The sequence below is a fragment of the Schistocerca serialis genome, chromosome 3 (assembly GCF_023864345.2).
Source record: "Schistocerca serialis cubense isolate TAMUIC-IGC-003099 chromosome 3, iqSchSeri2.2, whole genome shotgun sequence".
Lineage (NCBI taxonomy): Eukaryota > Metazoa > Arthropoda > Insecta > Orthoptera > Acrididae > Schistocerca > Schistocerca serialis.
Window position 1 is genome coordinate 1,048,374,895 of NC_064640.1, and position 16,199 is coordinate 1,048,391,093.

The following is a 16,199-nucleotide window of genomic DNA, read 5'->3' on the forward strand; positions in this document are numbered from 1 at the left end:
TGGACTCACAGGAGAAGTTCAAATCATAGAAAATTAGAGTGTCAGTCCTCTTGTACTTAAGTCGGCATTGTGCCTTTTGTATTAAATTCGAATGCAATTTCTGTGTTTCATCGTCAATAAGAAGGTCCAAAGGAATACAGAAAACCTGAAGTGAAGCATCGGAATCTAAAAGTGGAATCAGAGGAGAGGTTCAAATCAATGAAAGTTAGAGTGTCAGTCCTCTTGTACTTAAGTCCGCATTGTGCCTTTTGTATTAAATTCGGATGTAATTTCTGTGTTTCGTCGTCAATAAGAAGGTCCAAGGGATACAGTAAACCTGAAGTGAAGCCTCGGCAACAAAAACGGGACTCACTGGAGAGGTTCATATCATAGAAATTTAGAGTGTCAGTTCTCTTGTACTTAAGTCGGCATTGTGCCTTTTGTATTAATTTCGGATGCAATTTCTGTGTTTCATCGTCAATAAGAAGGTCCAAGGGATACAGTAAACCTGTAGTGAAGCCTCGGCAACAAAAACTTAACTCACAGGAGAGGTTCAAATCATAGAAATTTGGAGTGTCAGTTCTCTTGTACTTAAGTCGGCATTGTGCCTTTTGTATTAAATTCGGACGCAATTTCTGTGTTTCATCGTCAATAAGAAGGTCCAAGGGATACAGTAAATCTGAAGTGAAGCATCGGAATCTAAAACTGGACTCACAGGAGAGGTTCAAATCACAGAAAGTTAGAGTGTCAGTCCTCTTGTACTTAAGTCGGCATTGTGCCTTTTGTATTAAATTGGATGCAATTTCTGTGTTTCATCGTCAATAAGAAGGTCCAAGGGATACAGTAAAATTGAAGTGAAGCATCGGAATCTAAAACAGGAATCACAGGAGAGGTTCAAATCATATTAACTTAGATTGTCAGTCCACTTGTACTTAAGCCGGCATTCTGCCTTTTGTATTAAATTCGGATGCAATTTCTGTGTTTCATCGTTAATAAGAAGGTCGAAGGTATATAGTAAACCTGAATTGAAGCATCGGGATCTAAAACTGGACTCACTGGAGAGGTTCAAATCATTGAGAGTTAGAGTGTCAGTCCTCTTGTACTTAAGTCGGCATTGTGCCTTTTGTATTAAATTCGGATGCAATTTCTGAGTTTCATCGTCAATAAGAAGTTCCAAGGGATACAGTAAACCTGAAGTGAAGCATCGGAATCTAAAACTGGCCGCACAGGAGTGGTTCTAATCATAGAAAGTTAGAGTGTCTGTCTTCTTGTACTTAAGTCGGCATTGTGCCTTTTGTATTAATTTCGGATGCAATTTCTGTGTTTCATCGTCAATAAGTAGGTCCAAGGGATACAGTAAACCTGAAGTGAAGCATCAGAATTTAAAACTGGACTCACAGGTGAGGTTCAAATCATAGAAAGTTAGAGAGTGGGTCCTTTTGTACTTAAGTCGGCATTGTGTCTTTTGTATTAAATTCGAATGCAATTTCTGTGTTTCATCGTCAATAAGAAGGTCCAAAGGAATACAGAAAACCTGAAGTGAAGCATCGGCAACAAAAACAGGACTCACAGGAGAGGTTCAAATCATAGAAAGTTAGAGTGTCAATCCTCTTGTACTTAAGTCGGCATTGTGCCTTTTGTATAAAATTCGGACGCAATTTCTGTGTTTCATCGTCAATAAGAAGGTCCAAGGGATACAGTAAATCTGAAGTGAAGCATCGGAAACTAAAACTGGATTCACAGGAGAGGTTCAAATCACAGAAAGTTAGAGTGTCCGTCCTCTTGTACTTAAGTCGGCATTGTGCCTTTTGTATTAAATTCGGATGAAATTTCTGTGTTTCATCGTCAATAAGAAGGTCCAAGGGATACAGTAAACTTGAAGTGAAGCATCGGAATCTAAAACTGGAAGCACAGGAGAGGTTCAAATCATAGAAAGTTAGAGTGTTAGTCCTCTTGTACTTAGGTCGGCATTGTGCTTTTTGTATTAAATTCGGATGTAATTTCTGTGTTTCATCGTTTATAAGAAGGTCCAAGGGATACAGTAAACCTGAAGTGAAGCATCGGAATCTAACACGGGACTCACAGGAGTGGTTCAATTCATAGAAAGTTGGAGTGTCAGTCCTCTTGTACTTAAGTCAGCATCGTGCATTTTGTATTACATTCGGATGCAATTTCTGTGTTTCATCGTCAATAAGAAGGTCCAAGGGATACAGTAAATCTGAAGTGAAGCATCGGAATCTAAAACTGGACTCACAGGAGAGGTTCAAATCATAGAAAGTTAGAGTGTCAGTCCTCTTGTACTTACGTCGGCATTGTGCCTTTTGTATTAAACTCGGATGCAATTTCTGTGTTTCATCGTCAATAAGAAGGTCCAAGGGATACAGTAAACCTGAAGTGAAGCATCGGAATCTAAAACTGGACTCACAGGAGAGGTTCAAATAATAGAAAGTTAGAGTGTCAGTCCTCTTGTACTTAAGTTGGCATTGTGCCTTTTGTATTAAATTCGGATGCAATTTCTGTGTTTCATCGTCAATAAGAAAGTCCAAGGATACAGTAAACCTGAAGTGAAGCATCGGAATCTAAAACTGGACTCACAGAAGGGGTACAAATCAGAGAAAGTTAGAGTGTCAGTCCTCTTGTACTTAAGTCGGCATTGTGCCTTTTGTATTAAATTCGGATGCAATTTCTGTGTTTCATCGTCAATAAGAAGGTCCAAGGGATACAGTAAACCTGAAGTGAAGCATCGGAATCTAAAACTGGACTCACAGGAGAGGTTCAAATCATAGAAAGTTAGAGTGTCATTCCTCTTGTACTTAAGTCGGCATTGTGCCTTTTGTATTAAATTCGAATGCAATTTCTGTGTTTCATCGTCAATAAAAAGGTCCAATGGAATACAGAAAACCTGAAGTGAAGCATCGGAATCTAAAAGTGGAATCAGACGAGAGGTTCAAATCAATGAAAGTTAGAGTGTCAGTCCTCTTGTACTTAAGTCCGCATTGTGCCTTTTGTATTAAATTTGGATGCAATTTCTGTGTTTCATCGTCAATAAGAAGGTCCAAGGGATACAGTAAACCTGAAGTGAAGCCTCGGCAACAAAACCTGGACTCACAGGAGAGGTTCATATCATAGAAATTTAGAGTGTCAGTTCGCTTGTACTTAAGTCGGTATTGTGACTTTTGTATTAATTTCGGATGCAATTTCTGTGTTTCATCGTCAATAAGAAGGTCCAAGGGATACAGTAAACCTGAAGTGAAGCCTCGGCAACAAAAACTAGACTCACAGGTGAGGTTCAAATCATAGAAAGTTAGAGTGTCAGTCCTCTTGTACTTAAGCCGGCATTGTGCCTTTTGTATTAAATTCGGATGCAATTTCTGTGTTTCATCGTCAATAAGAAGGTCCAAGGGATACAGTAAACCTGAAGTGAAGCCACGGCAACAAAACCTGGACTCACAGGAGAGGTTCATATCATAGAAATTTAGAGTGTCAGTTCGCTTGTACTTAAGTCGGTATTGTGACTTTTGTATTAATTTCGGATGCAATTTCTGTGTTTCATCGTCAATAAGAAGGTCCAAGGGATACAGTAAACCTGAAGTGAAGCCTCGGCAACAAAAACTAGACTCACAGGTGAGGTTCAAATCATAGAAAGTTAGAGTGTCAGTCCTCTTGTACTTAAGCCGGCATTGTGCCTTTTGTATTAATTTCGGATGCAATTTCTGTGTTTCATCGTCAGTAAGTAGGTCCAAGGGATACAGTAAACCTGAAGTGAAGCATCGGAATCTAAAACTGGACTCACAGGTGAGGTTCAAATCATAAAAAGTTAGAGTGTCGGTCCATTTGTACTTAAGTCGGCATTGTGCATGTTGTATTATATTTGCATGCAATTTCTGTGTTTCATCGTCAATAAGTAGGTCCTAGGGATACAGTAAACCTGAAGTGAAGCATCGGAATCTAAAACTGGACTCACAGGAGAGGTTCAAATAATCGGAAGTTAGAGTGTCAATCCTCTTGTACTTAAGTCGGCATTGTGCCTTTTGTATTACATTCGGATGCAATTTCTGTGTTTCATCGTCAATAAGAAGGTCCAAGGGATACAGTAAACCTGAGGTGAAGCATCGGAATCTAAAAGTGGACTCACAGGTGAGGTTCAAATCATAGAAAGTTAGAGTGTCAGTCCTCTTGTACTTAAGCCGGCATTGTGCATTTTGTATTAAATTCGGATGCAATTTCTGTGTTTCATCGTCGATAAGAAGGTCCAAGGGATACAGTAAACCTGAAGTGAAGCATCGGAATCTAAAACTGGACTTACAGGAGAGGTTCAAATAATAGAAAGTTAGAGTGTCAGTCCTCTTGTACTTAAGTCGGCACTGTGCCTTTTGTATTAAATTCGTATGCAATTTCTGTATTTCATCGTCAATAAGAAGGTCCAAGGGATACAGTACACCTGAAGTGAAGCCTCGGCAACAAAAATTGGACTCACAGGAGAGGTTCAAGTCATAGAAATTTAGAGTGTCAGTTCTCTCGTACTTAAGTCGGCATTGTGCCATTTGTATTAAATTCGGACGCAAATTCTGTGTTTCATCGTCAATAAGAAGGTCCAAGGGATACAGTAAATCTGAAGTAAAGCATCGGAAACTAAAACTGGACTCACAGGAGAGGTTCAAATCACAGAAAGTTAGAGTGTCAGTCCATTTGTACTTAAGTCGGCATTGTGCCTTTTGTATTACATTCGGATGCAATTTCTGTGTTACATCGTCAATAAGAAGGTTCAAGGGATACAGTAAACTTGAAGTGAAGCATCGGAATCTAAAACTGGAAGCACAGGAGAGGTTCAAATCATAGAAAGTTATAGTGTTAGTCCTCTTGTACTTAGGTCGGCATTGTGCCTTTTGTATTAAAATCGGATGCAATTTATGTGTTTCATCGTCAATAAGAAGGTCCAAGGGATACAGTAAACCTGAAGTGAAGCATCGGAATCTAAAACTGGACTCACAGGTGAGGTTCAAATCATAGAAAGTTAGAGTGTCAGTCCTCTTGTTCTTAAGTCGGCACTGTGCCTTTTGTATTAAATTCGTATGCAATTTCTGTATTTCATCGTCAATAAGAAGGTCCAAGGGATACAGTACACCTGAAGTGAAGCCTCGGCAACAAAAATTGGACTCACAGGAGAGGTTCAAGTCATAGAAATTTAGAGTGTCAGTTCTCTTGTACTTAAGTCGGCATTGTGCCATTTGTATTAAATTCGGACGCAAAATCTGTGTTTCATCGTCAATAAGAAGGTCCAAGGGATACAGTAAACCTGAATTGAAGCATCGGGATCTAAAACTGGACTCACAGGAGAGGTTCAAATCATAGAAAGTTAGAGTGTCAGTCCTCTTGTACTTAAGTCGGCATTGTGCCTTTTGTATTAAATGCGGATGCAATTTCTGAGTTTCATCGTCAATAAGAAGGTCCAAGGGATACAGTAAACCTGAAGTGAAGCATCGGAATCTAAAACTGGCCCCACAGGAGTGGTTCAAATCATAGAAAATTAGAGTGTCTGTCCTCTTGTACTTATGTCGGCATTGTGCCTTTTGTATTAATTTCGGATGCAATTTCTGTGTTTCATCGTCAATAAGTAGGTCCAAGGGATACAGTAAACCTGAAGTGAAGCATCGGAATCTAAAACTGGACTCACAGGTGAGGTTCAAATCATAAAAAGTTAGAGTGTCGGTCCATTTGTACTTAAGTCGGCATTGTGCATGTTGTATTATATTTGCATGCAATTTCTGTGTTTCATCGTCAATAAGTAGGTCCTAGGGATACAGTAAACCTGAAGTGAAGCATCGGAATCTAAAACTGGACTCACAGGAGAGGTTCAAATAATCGGAAGTTAGAGTGTCAATCCTCTTGTACTTAAGTCGGCATTGTGCCTTTTGTATTACATTCGGATGCAATTTCTGTGTTTCATCGTCAATAAGAAGGTCCAAGGGATACAGTAAACCTGAGGTGAAGCATCGGAATCTAAAACTGGACTCACAGGTGAGGTTCAAATCATAGAAAGTTAGAGTGTCAGTCCTCTTGTACTTAAGCCGGCATTGTGCATTTTGTATTAAATTCGGATGCAATTTCTGTGTTTCATCGTCGATAAGAAGGTCCAAGGGATACAGTAAACCTGAAGTGAAGCATCGGAATCTAAAACTGGACTTACAGGAGAGGTTCAAATAATAGAAAGTTAGAGTGTCAGTCCTCTTGTACTTAAGTCGGCACTGTGCCTTTTGTATTAAATTCGTATGCAATTTCTGTATTTCATCGTCAATAAGAAGGTCCAAGGGATACAGTACACCTGAAGTGAAGCCTCGGCAACAAAAATTGGACTCACAGGAGAGGTTCAAGTCATAGAAATTTAGAGTGTCAGTTCTCTCGTACTTAAGTCGGCATTGTGCCATTTGTATTAAATTCGGACGCAAATTCTGTGTTTCATCGTCAATAAGAAGGTCCAAGGGATACAGTAAATCTGAAGTAAAGCATCGGAAACTAAAACTGGACTCACAGGAGAGGTTCAAATCACAGAAAGTTAGAGTGTCAGTCCATTTGTACTTAAGTCGGCATTGTGCCTTTTGTATTACATTCGGATGCAATTTCTGTGTTTCATCGTCAATAAGAAGGTTCAAGGGATACAGTAAACTTGAAGTGAGGCATCGGAATCTAAAACTGGAAGCACAGGAGAGGTTCAAATCATAGAAAGTTATAGTGTTAGTCCTCTTGTACTTAGGTCGGCATTGTGCCTTTTGTATTAAAATCGGATGCAATTTATGTGTTTCATCGTCAATAAGAAAGTCCAAGGATACAGTAAACCTGAAGTGAAGCATCGGAATCTAAAACTGGACTCACAGAAGGGGTACAACTCAGAGAAAGTTAGAGTGTCAGTCCTCTTGTACTTATGTCGGCATTGTGCCTTTTGTATTAAATTCGGATGCAATTTCTGTGTTTCATCGTCAATAAGAAGGTCCAAGGGATACAGTAAACCTGAAGTGAAGCATTGGAATCTAAAACTGGAATCACAGGAGAGGTTCAAATCATAGAAAGTTAGAGGGTCAGTGCTCTTGTACTTAAGCCGGCATTGTCCCTTTTGTATTAAATTCGGAAGCAATTTCTGTGTTTCATCGTCAATAAGAAGGTCCAAGGGATACAGTAAACCTGAAGTGAAGCATCGGAATCTAAAACTGGACTCACAGGAGAGGTTCAAATCATAGAAAATTAGAGTGTCAGTCCTCTTGTACTTAAGTCGGCATTGTGCCTTTTGTATTAAATTCGAATGCAATTTCTTTGTTTCATCGTCAATAAGAAGGTCCAAAGGAATACAGAAAACCTGAAGTGAAGCATCGGAATCTAAAAGTGGAATCAGAGGAGAGGTTCAAATCAATGAAAGTTAGAGTGTCAGTCCTCTTGTACTTAAGTCCGCATTGTGCCTTTTGTATTAAATTCGGATGTAATTTCTGTGTTTCGTCGTCAATAAGAAGGTCCAAGGGATACAGTAAACCTGAAGTGAAGCCTCGGCAACAAAAACGGGACTCACAGGAGAGGTTCATATCATAGAAATTTAGAGTGTCAGTTCTCTTGTACTTAAGTCGGCATTGTGCCTTTTGTATTAATTTCGGATGCAATTTCTGTGTTTCATCGTCAATAAGAAGGTCCAAGGGATACAGTAAACCTGTAGTGAAGCCTCGGCAACAAAAACTTAACTCACAGGAGAGGTTCAAATCATAGAAATTTGGAGTGTCAGTTCTCTTGTACTTAAGTCGGCATTGTGCCTTTTGTATTAAATTCGGACGCAATTTCTGTGTTTCATCGTCAATAAGAAGGTCCAAGGGATACAGTAAATCTGAAGTGAAGCATCGGAATCTAAAACTGGACTCACAGGAGAGGTTCAAATCACAGAAAGTTAGAGTGTCAGTCCTCTTGTACTTAAGTCGGCATTGTGCCTTTTGTATTAAATTGGATGCAATTTCTGTGTTTCATCGTCAATAAGAAGGTCCAAGGGATACAGTAAAATTGAAGTGAAGCATCGGAATCTAAAACAGGAATCACAGGAGAGGTTCAAATCATATTAACTTAGATTGTCAGTCCACTTGTACTTAAGCCGGCATTCTGCCTTTTGTATTAAATTCGGATGCAATTTCTGTGTTTCATCGTTATTAAGAAGGTCGAAGGTATATAGTAAACCTGAATTGAAGCATCGGGATCTAAGACTGGACTCACTGGAGAGGTTCAAATCATAGAGAGTTAGAGTGTCAGTCCTCTTGTACTTAAGTCGGCATTGTGCCTTTTGTATTAAATTCGGATGCAATTTCTGAGTTTCATCGTCAATAAGAAGTTCCAAGGGATACAGTAAACCTGAAGTGAAGCATCGGACTCTAAAACTGGCCGCACAGGAGTGGTTCAAATCATAGAAAGTTAGAGTGTCTGTCTTCTTGTACTTAATTCGGCATTGTGCCTTTTGTATTAATTTCGGATGCAATTTCTGTGTTTCATCGTCAATAAGTAGGTCCAAGGGATACAGTAAACCTGAAGTGAAGCATCAGAATTTAAAACTGGACTCACAGGTGAGGTTCAAATCATAGAAAGTTAGAGAGTGGGTCCTTTTGTACTTAAGTCGGCATTGTGTCTTTTGTATTAAATTCGAATGCAATTTCTGTGTTTCATCGTCAATAAGAAGGTCCAAAGGAATACAGAAAACCTGAAGTGAAGCATCGGCAACAAAAACAGGACTCACAGGAGAGGTTCAAATCATAGAAAGTTAGAGTGTCAATCCTCTTGTACTTAAGTCGGCATTGTGCCTTTTGTATAAAATTCGGACGCAATTTCTGTGTTTCATCGTCAATAAGAAGGTCCAAGGGATACAGTAAATCTGAAGTGAAGCATCGGAAACTAAAACTGGATTCACAGGAGAGGTTCAAATCACAGAAAGTTAGAGTGTCAGTCCTCTTGTACTTAAGTCGGCATTGTGCCTTTTGTATTAAATTCGGATGAAATTTCTGTGTTTCATCGTCAATAAGAAGGTCCAAGGGATACAGTAAACTTGAAGTGAAGCATCGGAATCTAAAACTGGAAGCACAGGAGAGGTTCAAATCATAGAAAGTTAGAGTGTTAGTCCTCTTGTACTTAGGTCGGCATTGTGCTTTTTGTATTAAATTCGGATGTAATTTCTGTGTTTCATCGTTTATAAGAAGGTCCAAGGGATACAGTAAACCTGAAGTGAAGCATCGGAATCTAACACGGGACTCACAGGAGTGGTTCAATTCATAGAAAGTTGGAGTGTCAGTCCTCTTGTACTTAAGTCAGCATCGTGCATTTTGTATTACATTCGGATGCAATTTCTGTGTTTCATCGTCAATAAGAAGGTCCAAGGGATACAGTAAATCTGAAGTGAAGCATCGGAATCTAAAACTGGACTCACAGGAGAGGTTCAAATCATAGAAAGTTAGAGTGTCAGTCCTCTTGTACTTACGTCGGCATTGTGCCTTTTGTATTAAACTCGGATGCAATTTCTGTGTTTCATCGTCAATAAGAAGGTCCAAGGGATACAGTAAACCTGAAGTGAAGCATCGGAATCTAAAACAGGACTCACAGGTGAGGTTCAAATCATAGAAAGTTAGAGTGACAGTCCTCTTGTACTTAAGCCGGCATTGTGCATTTTGTATTAAATTCGGATGCAATTTCTGTGTTTCATCGTCGATAAGAAGGTCCAAGGGATACAGTAAACCTGAAGTGAAGCATCGGAATCTAAAACTGGACTCACAGGAGAGGTTCAAATAATAGAAAGTTAGAGTGTCAGTCCTCTTGTACTTAAGTTGGCATTGTGCCTTTTGTATTAAATTCGGATGCAATTTCTGTGTTTCATCGTCAATAAGAAAGTCCAAGGATACAGTAAACCTGAAGTGAAGCATCGGAATCTAAAACTGGACTCACAGAAGGGGTACAAATCAGAGAAAGTTAGAGTGTCAGTCCTCTTGTACTTAAGTCGGCATTGTGCCTTTTGTATTAAATTCGGATGCAATTTCTGTGTTTCATCGTCAATAAGAAGGTCCAAGGGATACAGTAAACCTGAAGTGAAGCATCGGAATCTAAAACTGGACTCACAGGAGAGGTTCAAATCATAGAAAGTTAGAGTGTCATTCCTCTTGTACTTAAGTCGGCATTGTGCCTTTTGTATTAAATTCGAATGCAATTTCTGTGTTTCATCGTCAATAAAAAGGTCCAATGGAATACAGAAAACCTGAAGTGAAGCATCGGAATCTAAAAGTGGAATCAGACGAGAGGTTCAAATCAATGAAAGTTAGAGTGTCAGTCCTCTTGTACTTAAGTCCGCATTGTGCCTTTTGTATTAAATTTGGATGCAATTTCTGTGTTTCATCGTCAATAAGAAGGTCCAAGGGATACAGTAAACCTGAAGTGAAGCCTCGGCAACAAAACCTGGACTCACAGGAGAGGTTCATATCATAGAAATTTAGAGTGTCAGTTCGCTTGTACTTAAGTCGGTATTGTGACTTTTGTATTAATTTCGGATGCAATTTCTGTGTTTCATCGTCAATAAGAAGGTCCAAGGGATACAGTAAACCTGAAGTGAAGCCTCGGCAACAAAAACTAGACTCACAGGTGAGGTTCAAATCATAGAAAGTTAGAGTGTCAGTCCTCTTGTACTTAAGCCGGCATTGTGCCTTTTGTATTAAATTCGGATGCAATTTCTGTGTTTCATCGTCAATAAGAAGGTCCAAGGGATACAGTAAACCTGAAGTGAAGCCTCGGCAACAAAAACTGGACTCACAGGAGAGGTTCAAATCATAGAAATTTAGAGTGTCATTTCTCTTGTACTTAAGTCGGCATTGTGCCTTTTGTATTAAATTCGGACGCAATTTCTGTGTTTCATCGTCAATAAGAAGGTCCAACGGATACAGTAAATCTGAAGTGAAGCATCGGAATCTAAAACTGGACTCACAGGAGAGGTTCAAATCACAGAAAGTTAGAGTGTCGGTCCTTTTGTACTTAAGTCGGCATTGTGCATGTTGTATTATATTTGCATGCAATTTCTGTGTTTCATCGTCAATAAGAAGGTCCAAGGGATACAGTAAACCTGAAGTGAAGCATCGGAGACTAAAACTGGACTCACAGGAGAGGTTCAAATAATCGGAAGTTAGAGTGTCAGTCCTCTTGTACTTAAGTCGGCATTGTGCCTTTTGTATTAAATTCGGAAGCAATTTCTGTGTTTCATCGTCAATAAGAATGTCCAAGGGATACAGTAAACCTGAAGTGAAGCCTCGGCAACAAAAACAGGACTCACAGGAGAGGTTCAAATCATAGAAAGTTAGAGTGTCAGTCCTCTTGTACTTAAGTCGGCATTGTGCCTTTTGTATTAAATTCGTATGCAATTTCTGTGTTTCATTGTCAATAAGATGGTGCAAGGGATTCAGTAAACCTGAAGTGAAGCCTCGGCAACAAAAACGGGACTCACAGGAGAGGTTCATATCATAGAAATTTAGAGTGTCAGTTCTCTTGTACTTAAGTCGGCATTGTGCCTTTTGTATTAATTTCGGATGCAATTTCTGTGTTTCATCGTCAATAAGAAGGTCCAAGGGATACAGTAAACCTGTAGTGAAGCCTCGGCAACAAAAACTTAACTCACAGGAGAGGTTCAAATCATAGAAATTTGGAGTGTCAGTTCTCTTGTACTTAAGTCGGCATTGTGCCTTTTGTATTAAATTCGGACGCAATTTCTGTGTTTCATCGTCAATAAGAAGGTCCAAGGGATACAGTAAATCTGAAGTGAAGCATCGGAATCTAAAACTGGACTCACAGGAGAGGTTCAAATCACAGAAAGTTAGAGTGTCAGTCCTCTTGTACTTAAGTCGGCATTGTGCCTTTTGTATTAAATTGGATGCAATTTCTGTGTTTCATCGTCAATAAGAAGGTCCAAGGGATACAGTAAAATTGAAGTGAAGCATCGGAATCTAAAACAGGAATCACAGGAGAGGTTCAAATCATATTAACTTAGATTGTCAGTCCACTTGTACTTAAGCCGGCATTCTGCCTTTTGTATTAAATTCGGATGCAATTTCTGTGTTTCATCGTTAATAAGAAGGTCGAAGGTATATAGTAAACCTGAATTGAAGCATCGGGATCTAAGACTGGACTCACTGGAGAGGTTCAAATCATAGAGAGTTAGAGTGTCAGTCCTCTTGTACTTAAGTCGGCATTGTGCCTTTTGTATTAAATTCGGATGCAATTTCTGAGTTTCATCGTCAATAAGAAGTTCCAAGGGATACAGTAAACCTGAAGTGAAGCATCGGAATCTAAAACTGGCCGCACAGGAGTGGTTCAAATCATAGGAAGTTAGAGTGTCTGTCTTCTTGTACTTAAGTCGGCATTGTGCCTTTTGTATTAATTTCGGATGCAATTTCTGTGTTTCATCGTCAATAAGTAGGTCCAAGGGATACAGTAAACCTGAAGTGAAGCATCAGAATTTAAAACTGGACTCACAGGTGAGGTTCAAATCATAGAAAGTTAGAGAGTGGGTCCTTTTGTACTTAAGTCGGCATTGTGTCTTTTGTATTAAATTCGAATGCAATTTCTGTGTTTCATCGTCAATAAGAAGGTCCAAAGGAATACAGAAAACCTGAAGTGAAGCATCGGCAACAAAAACAGGACTCACAGGAGAGGTTCAAATCATAGAAAGTTAGAGTGTCAATCCTCTTGTACTTAAGTCGGCATTGTGCCTTTTGTATAAAATTCGGACGCAATTTCTGTGTTTCATCGTCAATAAGAAGGTCCAAGGGATACAGTAAATCTGAAGTGAAGCATCGGAAACTAAAACTGGATTCACAGGAGAGGTTCAAATCACAGAAAGTTAGAGTGTCAGTCCTCTTGTACTTAAGTCGGCATTGTGCCTTTTGTATTAAATTCGGATGAAATTTCTGTGTTTCATCGTCAATAAGAAGGTCCAAGGGATACAGTAAACTTGAAGTGAAGCATCGGAATCTAAAACTGGAAGCACAGGAGAGGTTCAAATCATAGAAAGTTAGAGTGTTAGTCCTCTTGTACTTAGGTCGGCATTGTGCTTTTTGTATTAAATTCGGATGTAATTTCTGTGTTTCATCGTTTATAAGAAGGTCCAAGGGATACAGTAAACCTGAAGTGAAGCATCGGAATCTAACACGGGACTCACAGGAGTGGTTCAATTCATAGAAAGTTGGAGTGTCAGTCCTCTTGTACTTAAGTCAGCATCGTGCATTTTGTATTACATTCGGATGCAATTTCTGTGTTTCATCGTCAATAAGAAGGTCCAAGGGATACAGTAAATCTGAAGTGAAGCATCGGAATCTAAAACTGGACTCACAGGAGAGGTTCAAATCATAGAAAGTTAGAGTGTCAGTCCTCTTGTACTTACGTCGGCATTGTGCCTTTTGTATTAAACTCGGATGCAATTTCTGTGTTTCATCGTCAATAAGAAGGTCCAAGGGATACAGTAAACCTGAAGTGAAGCATCGGAATCTAAAACAGGACTCACAGGTGAGGTTCAAATCATAGAAAGTTAGAGTGACAGTCCTCTTGTACTTAAGCCGGCATTGTGCATTTTGTATTAAATTCGGATGCAATTTCTGTGTTTCATCGTCGATAAGAAGGTCCAAGGGATACAGTAAACCTGAAGTGAAGCATCGGAATCTAAAACTGGACTCACAGGAGAGGTTCAAATAATAGAAAGTTAGAGTGTCAGTCCTCTTGTACTTAAGTTGGCATTGTGCCTTTTGTATTAAATTCGGATGCAATTTCTGTGTTTCATCGTCAATAAGAAAGTCCAAGGATACAGTAAACCTGAAGTGAAGCATCGGAATCTAAAACTGGACTCACAGAAGGGGTACAAATCAGAGAAAGTTAGAGTGTCAGTCCTCTTGTACTTAAGTCGGCATTGTGCCTTTTGTATTAAATTCGGATGCAATTTCTGTGTTTCATCGTCAATAAGAAGGTCCAAGGGATACAGTAAACCTGAAGTGAAGCATCGGAATCTAAAACTGGACTCACAGGAGAGGTTCAAATCATAGAAAGTTAGAGTGTCATTCCTCTTGTACTTAAGTCGGCATTGTGCCTTTTGTATTAAATTCGAATGCAATTTCTGTGTTTCATCGTCAATAAAAAGGTCCAATGGAATACAGAAAACCTGAAGTGAAGCATCGGAATCTAAAAGTGGAATCAGACGAGAGGTTCAAATCAATGAAAGTTAGAGTGTCAGTCCTCTTGTACTTAAGTCCGCATTGTGCCTTTTGTATTAAATTTGGATGCAATTTCTGTGTTTCATCGTCAATAAGAAGGTCCAAGGGATACAGTAAACCTGAAGTGAAGCCTCGGCAACAAAACCTGGACTCACAGGAGAGGTTCATATCATAGAAATTTAGAGTGTCAGTTCGCTTGTACTTAAGTCGGTATTGTGACTTTTGTATTAATTTCGGATGCAATTTCTGTGTTTCATCGTCAATAAGAAGGTCCAAGGGATACAGTAAACCTGAAGTGAAGCCTCGGCAACAAAAACTAGACTCACAGGTGAGGTTCAAATCATAGAAAGTTAGAGTGTCAGTCCTCTTGTACTTAAGCCGGCATTGTGCCTTTTGTATTAAATTCGGATGCAATTTCTGTGTTTCATCGTCAATAAGAAGGTCCAAGGGATACAGTAAACCTGAAGTGAAGCCTCGGCAACAAAAACTGGACTCACAGGAGAGGTTCAAATCATAGAAATTTAGAGTGTCATTTCTCTTGTACTTAAGTCGGCATTGTGCCTTTTGTATTAAATTCGGACGCAATTTCTGTGTTTCATCGTCAATAAGAAGGTCCAACGGATACAGTAAATCTGAAGTGAAGCATCGGAATCTAAAACTGGACTCACAGGAGAGGTTCAAATCACAGAAAGTTAGAGTGTCGGTCCTTTTGTACTTAAGTCGGCATTGTGCATGTTGTATTATATTTGCATGCAATTTCTGTGTTTCATCGTCAATAAGAAGGTCCAAGGGATACAGTAAACCTGAAGTGAAGCATCGGAGACTAAAACTGGACTCACAGGAGAGGTTCAAATAATCGGAAGTTAGAGTGTCAGTCCTCTTGTACTTAAGTCGGCATTGTGCCTTTTGTATTAAATTCGGAAGCAATTTCTGTGTTTCATCGTCAATAAGAATGTCCAAGGGATACAGTAAACCTGAAGTGAAGCCTCGGCAACAAAAACAGGACTCACAGGAGAGGTTCAAATCATAGAAAGTTAGAGTGTCAGTCCTCTTGTACTTAAGTCGGCATTGTGCCTTTTGTATTAAATTCGTATGCAATTTCTGTGTTTCATTGTCAATAAGATGGTGCAAGGGATTCAGTAAACCTGAAGTGAAGCATCGGAAACTAAAACCTGACTCACAGGAGAGGCTCAAATCATAGAAACTTATAGTGTCTGTCCTCTTGTACTTAAGTCGGCATTGTGCCTTTTGTATTAATTTCGGATGCAAATTCTGTGTTTCATCGTCAATAAGAAGGTCTAAGGGATGCAGTACACCTGAAGTGAAACCTCGGCAACAAAAATTGGTCTCACAGGAGAGGTTCAAATCATAGAAATTTAGAGTGTCGGTTCTCTTGTACTTATCTCGGCATTGTGCCTTTTGTATAAAATTCGGACGCAATTTCTGTGTTTCATCGTCAATAAGAAGGTCCAAGGGATACAGTAAATCTGAAGTGAAGCATCGGAAACTAAAACTGGACTCACAGGAGAGGTTCAAATCACATAAAGTTAGTGTGACAATCCTCTTGTACTTAAGTCGGCATTGTGCCTTTTGTATTAAATTCGGATGAAATTTCTGTGTTTCATCGTCAATAAGAAGGTCCAAGGGATACAGTAAACTTGAAGTGAAGCATCGGAATCTAAAACTGGAAGCACAGGAGAGGTTCAAATCATAGAAAGTTAGAGTGTTAGTCCTCTTGTACTTAGGTCGGCATTGTGCTTTTTGTATTAAATTCAGATGTAATTTCTGTGTTTCATCGTTTATAAGAAGGTCCAAGGGATACAGTAAACCTGAAGTGAATCATCGGAATCTAACACGGGACTCACAGCAGTGGTTCAATTCATAGAAAGTTAAGGTGTCAGTCCTCTTGTACTTAAGTCAGCATTGTGCCATTTGTATTAAATTCGGATGCAATTTCTGTGTTTCATCGTCAATAAGAAG